General features: G+C 34.1%; 1 pseudogene; it reads left to right on the forward strand.

The window, feature by feature from the left end:
• Positions 1–9724: 9724 nt before the first annotated feature.
• Positions 9725–11197, forward strand: LOC133870666 (gibberellin 2-beta-dioxygenase 8-like; annotated as a pseudogene).
• The last annotated feature ends 272 nt before the right edge of the window (positions 11198–11469 follow it).

The raw sequence follows: 11469 nt of genomic DNA on the forward strand, positions 1-11469 counted from the left end.
TCCAACTAGGAATATGGCTAAGAAATCTGTTAATATAAATACTTGAATGTTATATATGAACCTTTAGGCAAAACAATAAATATCTAAAGATTTCCATAACAAAGAAAAAGGCAGAACTGGCTTTACCAGGGACAATCTAAATCGAAGAAAAATTTACTGTCCATCCAAGACATAAAGCTAACAACATCAAATTTCATGATTCTCTCAAGAGTTCAGTAACAAATTATTAATCACAGGATTAAATGTTCTAAAACCAGAAACAGAACAAAGCTTAGTATATATCCAGAAACAAGCCATCTGATCTCATTCTTGTTAAACAACCACTTATCTCAAAAGCTTAAGTTGATAGGAAGAGGTAAATTTAATCACTTAATCAATACTTCAACAACCCTTACCAACAAATTAAGGCATATAAATATGGTACATGTTCTACTTTTACAACGAAAAATCTGATGGGATCCCACCGGCCTAGCTAACCGTAATATGCAATTGACACTTCAAAGCAGCTAGAAAAGAAAACAATTGTTGGGGTGTACATAACAGTGTCGTTCTGTTCACATGGACAGCTCTTATATAGAACATGTCTTGTTGTGTGCGATTTCAAATGCCATAGAAAGCTTTAGCTTTCCTCTCTCGACACCAATTGATTTTCAGATAAAATTGTCAAAAGCCCAATCCAACAACAATATTAGATGTGTAGAGTTGGTGATAGAGATAAAGAATAAAATTGACAACTAGATCTTAATTAGGAACTTCTTAAATCTGGAAGCTCTATTAGAGAAAGTGCACTCAAAAGTTGAAACCAGCAAGAGAAAATTCATTGATGAATATTTTGATATTATTTTCTTTTAGCAAATTAAAATGGAGTTCCTGCAGAAAACTTTTCTGTTAACAGTTGGTGAAAAAGACGTGCATGTGATTTGTATTATAAGAAAGTTGACTAGACGGGTGGTGGAGTATCATGTTTGCAAATGTTTGTCCTAACGTTATGCATGGTGGTCGAATAAACAAGGTGGCAAGTTGGCAACCGCATAATTGCTGTTTGGTGGGATAATTCAAGGTTACGAAATTTGGAACATAAAGGCCATTATCAAAACGTTAGTGTTTGGTGAGTGGATCAGCAATGATATTCTTTGAATTGATATTAGAGGATTCTTCTTATTTTTCCCCATCAATCAGCAATCAGCAATTACACAGTACTCCAAAATGGGGATGGCCGGCAATCCCTCTTCTTTTTCTTTTTTTCTTTTTTAAATTTATTTTTAATTTTATTAATTTTAATTAATTTTTAAAAATATTAATTTTTTTTATTTTTTTATTTTTGTATATAGTGCCATATGTCAACCTCAGCGGTTGACACATGGTGGGCCGTTAATATTTGGACGTAAAATATACCAGAGGTACCAAACGAGTTTTTACCTCTAACTCAGGTATAGTACCAAATATAAAACAAATGAAAACCCAGATACTAAATTTAAAAAAGCTTAAAACTCAAGTAGTAATAGGATATTTAACCCTAAGTTTTATGATGAGTGTTACATTTATTCAATTTGATATTTGTCAACAGACATGGCAATGGTTATTTCATTTATCTTATAGTATTAGGAAAAACGATAAATTACGAAAGGGTTAAATATCCTATTAGTACTTGAGTTTTAAGCTTTTTTAAATTTAGTACCTGAGTTTTTATTTATTTCATAGGTAGACTTGAGGTAAAAACCACTTTGGTACTTCTGTTACATTTTCCATCCAAATATATATTAATGGTCTGGCACGTGTCAACCGCTGAAGTTGATACGTAGCATTATATGAAAAAAATTAAAAATTAAAAAATAAAAATATTTAAAAATTAATTGAAAATAAAAAAAAAATGAAAAAAAAAAAAGAAAAAAAAAGAAAAAAAAAAAAGATAAGATGGGTGGCTAAGCCACCTTCTTGGCCGGTCTGGGGGTGGTTCAGCCACCTCCATGGGCAAACCCTCTAAGGGAAAATAGACAAGCAGGTGAACCGTAAAGTTAATTAATTTTTTGGGCCGTTACATGTTATGATCGATTTATTACCTACTATGTCAGTGTCTCCATTGTAATTTTTGGCTCCTACTTCGTTGTAGTTATTGGATCAGTCCTCAACTCAGCCGCACCATCAGATGGTAACCCGTTCACAAATTGGTTCTCTTCAACCAAATTCCTACAGTGGATATCAGTTATTTTATTCTACAAATATGGGCATTACACACGACTTTATGTGTGCCTAAGCCCATGTGTTTTTTTAGGCTAACAAGTCCCCAGCCTGTCGAGAGTAGGGCTGAGCATGGGGCTATCTGTGTGAGGCGGTTCGGGATGGGGCGGGGATCCGCGGGTTTTGCGGGGATTCGCGGGGATAGAGGTTAAATCCATGGAGGCATTGAAATCTTCTGCTTTGTGTTCTTTAAAAAAATAAACAAAAATGAGAAAATAAGATTACTGAAGCCAATGCGTAGCAAAGAATATCAATTGATAGAATGTCCAAAAGAAAAAAAGTAACAAGAAGATAGAAAGAGACAAAGAACATTGAAGAGAAGGTTACCAATTAAGCAAACAAGATTTTTATGGTGAAGGCGGAAAATAATGGTGAGCTTAGCCAAGAAATCATCTTTGCCTTTGATTTTGTCTCTAGAGAATTGCTTTACAACTATTTCAATAGCAGTATAATCATCCTTGATATTCAAAATTCCTTTGTAAACAACGCAAAACCCACCTTCACCCGACCTCATACTCTCATGGAAGTTGTTGGTAGCCTTCTTTATATCCTTAAACTTGAATTCCTTGGGCATCTCAGACAACCAACACAAGCTCTTATCAAAAAAGTTAGAGTCCTCATCACTTCTTCTTCTTCTTGATCTCTTCACAAACAGAACACCGAATAGGATCAACAATATCACACCTGCAAGGATTCCATGGTAGAGCGGCACTAGCTTAGAAAATGAAGTGAAGAAGGCTCTGGAAAGTAGGAAGTAGAAAATAAGATGGGAAAAAAAAATGGTGCGACGCTGGCTTTAGTTAGGGTTAGGTTAGGGTTTTTCTTTTTCTTTTTCTTTTTCTTTTTCTTTTTCTTTTTCTTTTCCTTGCGGGGCAGGGCGGGTCCCCGGGGTTTTTTAAAACCCCAACCCGTAACCTGCCTCGCCCCGCACGGGTTGGACAAAATCCAACCCGTACCTGCATGAAAACCCTCCAAAACCGCGGTATTTGGGGCAAGGCGGGGCAAGGGGTGCAGGTTGGGGCGGGTCCGCGGGTTTTTGCTCACCCCTAGTCGAGAGGCCATGGACCAAGAATATGATGCTCTATTGGCTAATAACACCAGGACGTTATGCCCCAAACCTACTGCTCATCATTTAGCTATAAACAAATGGTGTACAAATTAAAATAGAGGTTTGTGGCCAAAGGCTTTGATCAACAATGGGGAGTTGATTATACCAAAGCCTTTAGCCCAGTCATTAAGCCTGCTATAGTCCGGGATTTACTTTCGATTGGAGTTCATTTCAATTTGGACTATGAGTCAATTGGATATTTCAAATACATTCCTCCATGGAACGCTGCAAGAATAGGCGTATATGACTCAACCCATTGCATGGGTTTGTGCATCCTCAATTTTCAAACTTTGTTTGCGAATTAAACAAGGTCATTTATGGCTTGAAACAAGCACCTCGTGCTTGGTGTCTTCGTCTATCTAATGCTCTTATTGAATTTGATTTTGTTCAGTCTCTTGTTGATAATTCTCTCTTTATATATTATCAAGGTGCTGTGAAATTATTTCTTTTGGTGTACGTTGATGACATTTTGGTTACAGAAAACACATGTTTAGTTATTGCTTCCCCTCTTATGAAGCGAATGGATTTTGCTTTGAAGTATTTGGGGGAGTTAACATACTTTTTAGGAATTCAAATGCTCAGGGAGCCGTCTGGCATGCATTTGAGACAGTCCAAATATATTTTTGATCTCTTACATAAAGCAAAGGGTGCTAAACCTTATATTTCCCCTTGTGTTTCCAGTTCCAAGTTGTCCTCTTTAGATGGTGATCTGATTCCTAATGTCTATGAATATCGGCAGTTGATTGGCGCACTCCAATACTGTACATTGACTCACCCTAAGATTGCATATTCTGTGAATCAGTTGTGTCAATATTTACACTCACCTACGTTTGCTCATTGGATAGCCCTCAAACGTGTTCTTTGTTATTTTAAGGACTATGTGGATCATGGTCTTTTTTATTCAAGAAGTTCTTTATCTTTACAAGCATATTGTAATTTTGACTGTGCAAGTGATCCTGATGATCGTCGCTTGATAACTGGCTTTGGGGTGTTCTTTGGCCCTTGTCTTGTTTCCTGGCATGTGCTAAAAAGCAGTCTTCACTGTCCAAATTCATTACTAAAGCTAAATATAACGTTATGGCTATGGTAACTGATGTGGCATTTTATTTACCAAAATATATCAATAATAATTAACCACTCGCAATAGAACGAATCCTTGTAGGATAAGGCTATAGAGAGGGTGTCGAACCTCAAGGACTGCAGGGGTATTGTTATCAAGCTTATCAAGATTAAATATAACTTAATTTAAAAGATATTTGATTTTTGTTTTCTAAAAATAAATGCATAAAAGTAAAAGACATAAATTTAAATAGAATATGGATGAAATAAAGAATAGGGGATTGATTTCACCACTCACCGCATAACAATGGTCAATCATAAATTAACAAGGAAAATTCATACTATGCATGATATAGGGATCGTCTCACTCAAGTAGTCAAGAAATTACCTCTAAAGAATAAGTATAATCTACCTTTGGTTGGCACGAACCATCCACCTAACCATTAAGATGCAATACAACTCGTCTTCCCTAGGTATGGATTAGCTACGCCTTTAATAGGATACACACAATCAATGGAATAGTATAACCCATCTTCGGTTGGTACGAACTGTCTACCTAAATTATACTAAACTAGGGTGTAGTACAATCCGTCTTTCCTAGGCATGGCTTATCTAATCCTCTTGATTATATGTCAATTAAAACCGTTGTATAACAATCATTCACATAATCACAGAAAATATGAAGGATTGAGTTCAATCAATATAAAAGACTTTCTAAGACAAGATAAGAAATTCATAATGATTGAATATAAACATTAAAATTAATTATCACAGTTATACAACCATCATGCATAGAGAAAATCCCAAACTAAAATACAATCAAACCATCGTTACTTGGAAAGGGCTACATCAATACCCTATTACGAATTCAGCTGTTCATCATGGTGCTGGGATGGATTCCTGCCATGTTCTTCTCCTCTTCAACTTGTCAAGCCTCCAAGAAGAATTTTCTGTCTAAAATTAAGCACAAGCACACTTCTCTTGAAGCTTAAGGGTCTATTTATAGGGACCAGGAGAGGCCTAGAAGCTCTTCAAATTCCAGAAAAATCGTCTCTTGAGTCTTCTTGTCTAAGTATGAGATTGAAACTTCAATCCAAGTAGCAAAAGGATTCCAAATTCGTCAATAATTGCGGTCTTTTATGGCGGGGCGATTTTGGCATAGTAAACTTCCGAATTAGGGAAAAGCTATTTCTGACATATTTGTTGAATTTTTTATTATCTTTCCAACTCCATGAATGTCATTGCAATCCAATATCTGAATCAAAAGTTATGATCAAAACACTGTGACATATGCAGAATCCAAATTTGAATCAAATCCTATTTTGACTCTTATTGGATAAATTCCGATTTAATCTTTCACTTGATTTGATTAAACTTAACCACATCATATAAGTCTTCTATTATGATTGGTTAAGTTTACCAATATCTTATAGGTCTTCTCAAAATGTACTTTAAGCCCAAAATCAATTGAATTGATTGCATCTTTATTTAAAACCTGAAAACAATAAAACAACACAAAATCAAACAAATAATAATGCTAAGGAATTAATATATATAAGTTAAGGGGCTTGAATGTGCAACATTTGACACTTATCAGTAACCTAATGCAGTGTGACGTAGCGGGTTCACAAAAACAAAAAATACAAGAATTACAACTCTACTCAAACCAAAATTCTATTAAGAAATTAAGCCAAAAAGAATAGAAACTCACTTTCCAAGTGTTTCCATTGATAAACAATTAAAATAACATCAAAAACTTCGTACTATGGTCTTTATAACATTTTCTAACCGTTAACTTAAACATTTAAGATAAGTGTAATGCCCCGCTTTTTACAAAAAGCGTAAGTTAAAAATTCGATTTTCACATGACATTACAACATCATCAGAGTTAAATATTGGCAGCGAAATATATTTTTTTCTTTGCAATGACACATCAGAGCTGACTGAATAATCTCAATATATAAAATAATAACATTTTGTTCTGATACAATAATTACATTCAAAAATGCTAACATATGTGCCACTGGCGGCACTAATAATACACAACCATATATTATTCTAATTCAAACTAAAGGTCTCGTCCTTATACATAAACTAGTAGCTGCTTCCTTCCTTCATGCAAAAACTCGAATGTAATTGTGGTTAACACCACAATCTCATGCTGTGATAGAGTGAGTCAATGGTCCTTAACCACATAGTGACACACTGATTTATCTAACAATATACAATGCATCCAAATGATCGATGACAGTTATATCCACATACAATCATGCTCGTTCTTTTACTTTAACTCTTTACTACTTAAAGCCATATCTCTACTTATCACATTATTAGTGACATATGTTACCACTAAATACTGAGTCATACCTCCATTATTGGAACCATACTTCCCATACTGGAGCCATACCTCCATTGATGGATCCCTAACCCCATTACCAGGACCATACTTCCAATGTCAGAGCTATAACTCTACTTACTTACCTTATCTCATTATTACTCCTTCAACTTTTGGTTTATCTGTCAATCTTATCAGTGTATTGATGCCTTGGTACCTAAACTTTCGATTCTCCATCGGTCTCCTCAATTCACTGACGTCTTGGTACATAAACCTCTAGTCTTTTTATTAACAAACTCATATCATACCACAATATATTCATGCAACATCATATATATAACTTCAACCAAAACATGTTAAACATATTAAATGCCAAACATCACGCATACAATTAGTAAAACAACAATCACTACATTGATAAAGACTAAACCACACGTATCATCCTCAGTGAGTGAGAAATACTCACAGTAATTCTTCTGGCTTCAGAAAATGTTCCTTGATATAATCATTGCAATATAATTTAATATAGACAATAGTGAATTAGCATAATTCACTAAAAATACATTTTAATTATATTCTAATTTATGGCCTTTAAACCTTAATATGATATCCTATTTAAACATTATTTCCATAAATATAATTTGTCCAATTACATTTTATTACTAATCTTTTATGCAGAATTTATCACAACATTGATTAAGATCCTTAAGCATAATATTTCTTTTTCCATTTTTGATCTTTAAATAATAAAATGCCATTTGAACATTATAATGGCATATAAAATTGATTAATTATAATGCCACATATTTTATACGGGCATTATAATAGCATTTATAAATAATAACCAAAATGCTCCTTTTATAAAAAAATAAAAATAAAAAAAATAAAAATAAAAATAGTTAAAACTCATGATTTTTACAATAGAGTTTTACAACTCAAAATAACTGAACCTTAACTTAAATAATATTAAGGCAAGTACTGTTTCAGTTATTTTAACTGAAACAGTGAGATACCAAAATATATTTAGGTCCATATTTGACTTATTTTTATATCAAATAAACTTAATAAATATGTTAATATAAATAACGAGTTTTATACTTTAAATACAAGTGAAATAAAATAACTTCGTACTTATTTCTTATTTTAACCTTATAAAAATTGAGTAGAGTAACGGCTTTAATATATTTAAATGCCTAGAATACTTAAAAGTATTTGGGCAGTAGAACGACGCTTTTGTAAAATAATGTCTTTTTATTCGAGCATTACAACGACGTGTTTTTATATTTAATCACTCTACTTTGAAAACCCTGTTTAAAACACAACTTAAAAACTTTAGATTACTTAACAAATAACTCATAAAATCAAAATATTTAAAACAAGACTTTATTTAAAAACCAAATATCCTTTTTCTTTTTCTTTTCTTTCTTTTCCTTTTTCTTTTTCTTATTCTTCCTTATCTTTTTCTTATTTTTCTTCCTGTTTCTTTCTTTTCCTTCATCTTCTCAGTATCTTCTTTTCCTTTTCTTTTTCTTATTCTTCCTTATCTTTTCTTATTTTTCTTCCTGTTTCTTTCTTTTCCTTCCTCTTCTCAGTATCTTCTTTTACTTTCTTTCTTTTTTTTCCTTCTTCCTTTCTTGCAGGTTACCCGAGAGAGTGAGAGAGAGACCGAAAGAGGGAGAGAAAGAGAACTAGAGAAGGAGAGAAGGAGAGACTTACCAGTTGAGAGCTGCTGGGCCACAAGAAACAGAAAGAGAGAAGAGGTTTCTTCCTCTTTTGTTTTACTGCACCAAACTAAAGAGAGAACATGGAAATGATGAGAGATTTTGCTTCTTTTCTGCTATAATCCCTCCAAGAATAGTATCAGCTTACTGCCCAGAGAAACACACAAAAGATGAAGAAGAATCGTCTGTAAAAACTGGAAAACAAAGAGAGAAAGAGAGAGAGAAGAAACCAAGGGAGTTTCTTGAGAGAATTTCTGAGAGAGAGATGTGTGAACTAACATAAGAGACGGGTTCTATTTATACTGAAACGGACGGCCAAGATCGCTCCAAAATGATCGTATCTAACGGCTAGGACGAAGATTCGGATAGATTTTGTAAAAAAAATCTAAATACAGGTGTTCTGGCGATGTTACTGCCAACTGTTGAATAATGTCGATCGATCGACTTTTTGTGTCGATTGATCAACACACTGGTCACACGAGTTTTCCCTTTATTCTGTGTCGATCGATCAACATGAATAGTAAGTAAATCGATTGACAGTTTTGATGGATCGATCGACACACTGTTCATCCGAATTTTCTTTTATTTAAATCTCTTAATAAATTATACCTATTATATTTCTAGTAAATATTTAATTTCTTAAATATTTATACCTAAATTGATGAATATTTATTCCATAAATATTCATATGTATGTTATTCCTACTATTAGGCCTTAAATCATATTTTAAGATATTTTATTCCATATCTTAAAATACAGGGTGTTACAATAAGTATCTATCTAATTAAGTCAAATAATAAATTTAGTAATTAAATTAGATATTAGATTGAATTTGCGTGCATTTAATTGATTACCTCTTGAACAATAAACCCGTCAACGCAAAAACTTCTTGACTAACCAAAAAGTATAAAATCCTTTTCCATTTTCAAACTTCACCTAATTATCCACATTTTCAATTATGAAATTATATGTAGTTATTAATATTCTTCACATAAAGGTCAGTATTCAATACATTGGCAGGACACTCACCTTATTGAAGCGAATCAGGAAGCATCTTTAGGAACTATTCAAGGACTCGTACGTTTTGGCACTAGGAAGAGAGCTGTGCTCTCGATCCATTTGACCCAAGAAGGTGCGGGAGGGACCAACAGGACATGTGTCATAATATAGCCTAAAGTGGTCCTCTTCTCTTCACAACTTCTTTTTATATGTATTATGTAATGCCTTTTGTAGCATCAATCAACATATATACTCTTTGCAAACATGTCTGAATCGGAAATATAAATGGACTTGGAGACCTACTCTCCTATCTTTCACCGGCTGAATAGCCAGACTCAAAGAGTAGCCAACCGACTAGTCGATGAATCGAAGCCTATTCCTGGCATAGATCTCAATTCCTTGAACCTCGACGATCTTGGGAAGGCATGTAGAGATTGTGGACTCTTTCGTTTGGTCAACCATGACATTCCTTCAGCCCTTCTGAGCCAACTTCTTGAGCATGCCAAAAGGTTTTTTTCTCTTTCCTTTGAATCCAAACAAGCAATATTCACCAACCCTTTGTCATACCTTTGGGGCACTACCACTATTACCACTTCTGGTGCAGCCTTAATGACAGGTCCCCAAAATATTCACTGGGTTGATGGCTTCAATTTTCCTCTCTGTCAACTCTCGCAGTTGCAATCTAAAGATCTTATTCTTGCTTCTCTCTAGTACCTACACTTTTCTTTCCTTTCCCTTGTCTCCTTTTTATTGGTGGATTGTGGGGAGCTATTGTTGAGTACTTGCACAAATTGAAGTGGGAAAAAAATCTCATATATGGATCGAACAGTCACATTGTAACGATCCATAATATTTTTCCTTTTTTGCTCCACCAACTTTTTAGGAGTTTATCCATTCTGGTACTATTCTCGCATAAACATGCTTACTTGTGGAGTTATGATAAGTTTGTTGTCATCACGACTTTAAAACGTATTATGTCAAGAAGGGTGCGAATATGCAGTGTAGGACATCACAAATACTCATTGGACTATCTAGATTTTTATGAAGTTTGTAGAAAGATTACATAAAATGTCATTCGATATAATCCTTTTAAACATTATAAGATCATAAGTATAATTTGATTAATTTGATGCAATATATAGTAGTACGAGTGGAAAAACTTATCGTATTCATTGAGAGATATCATGAAAAAACAAAAAGTTGAGAGATAAAACAAAATTACTTATGATTTTATATTTTGTATGATTCAATCTTTATCAAAAGACTCGTGCTAGAAGAATATGGAGAGCACCTAGGCAGACTTGCTACAACCCTATTTAAAGTTATTGTGATGGAGCTCATTCTGAATCCAGAAGAATCCAAGTCCCATCTGGCGAAATCTACAGGATTTGTACATGTTTACTGCTATCCATTACGCTCTATGGCTAACTCTGCATGGGACATAGACATACATATAGGCAGCTCAGTGATGTCTAGCCTGAACCAGTACAAGTTGGGTGGACTTGAAGTCCTCAAAGACAACGAATGGCTCCAAGTAATAGTCAGGTTAAACAAACATACAGAGCGGATCTCTGTCAACTACTTTGTGTTCCCAAATGAAGACGGTGTGATTTGGTGCTCGAAGTACAGGTCGTTTACTTATGGTGATTTCTAGCACAAGTACGGCAAGACATCAAGACACTTTGGTTTAAGGTTGGGCTTGACAAGTTTAAGCTTTCCCATGCCTCTTCACCATAATGGGCCTCAAGTCTACTTTGACTTGTTTTTGGGTTACCCTTTTCCTCATTTTTTTTTTTGTTTGGTGTCATTAGTGGAAAGATATTCCTAACAATTCTGTTGACTGGATTGCTAGTAATTCAGGCAATAAATATGAGAGAACCTTTATAAGCATCACATGCCTAAGCAGGTAGGTTCCATAGAAATTGTCACACATTTATTGCTTGAATTGCTAATAATTCGAACAATAAATTGTTAGGAATATATCTAGATCCACAACTAGTAGGTTGTGG

The sequence above is a fragment of the Alnus glutinosa genome, chromosome 6, assembly GCF_958979055.1.
Source record: "Alnus glutinosa chromosome 6, dhAlnGlut1.1, whole genome shotgun sequence".
NCBI classification, from domain to species: domain Eukaryota; kingdom Viridiplantae; phylum Streptophyta; class Magnoliopsida; order Fagales; family Betulaceae; genus Alnus; species Alnus glutinosa.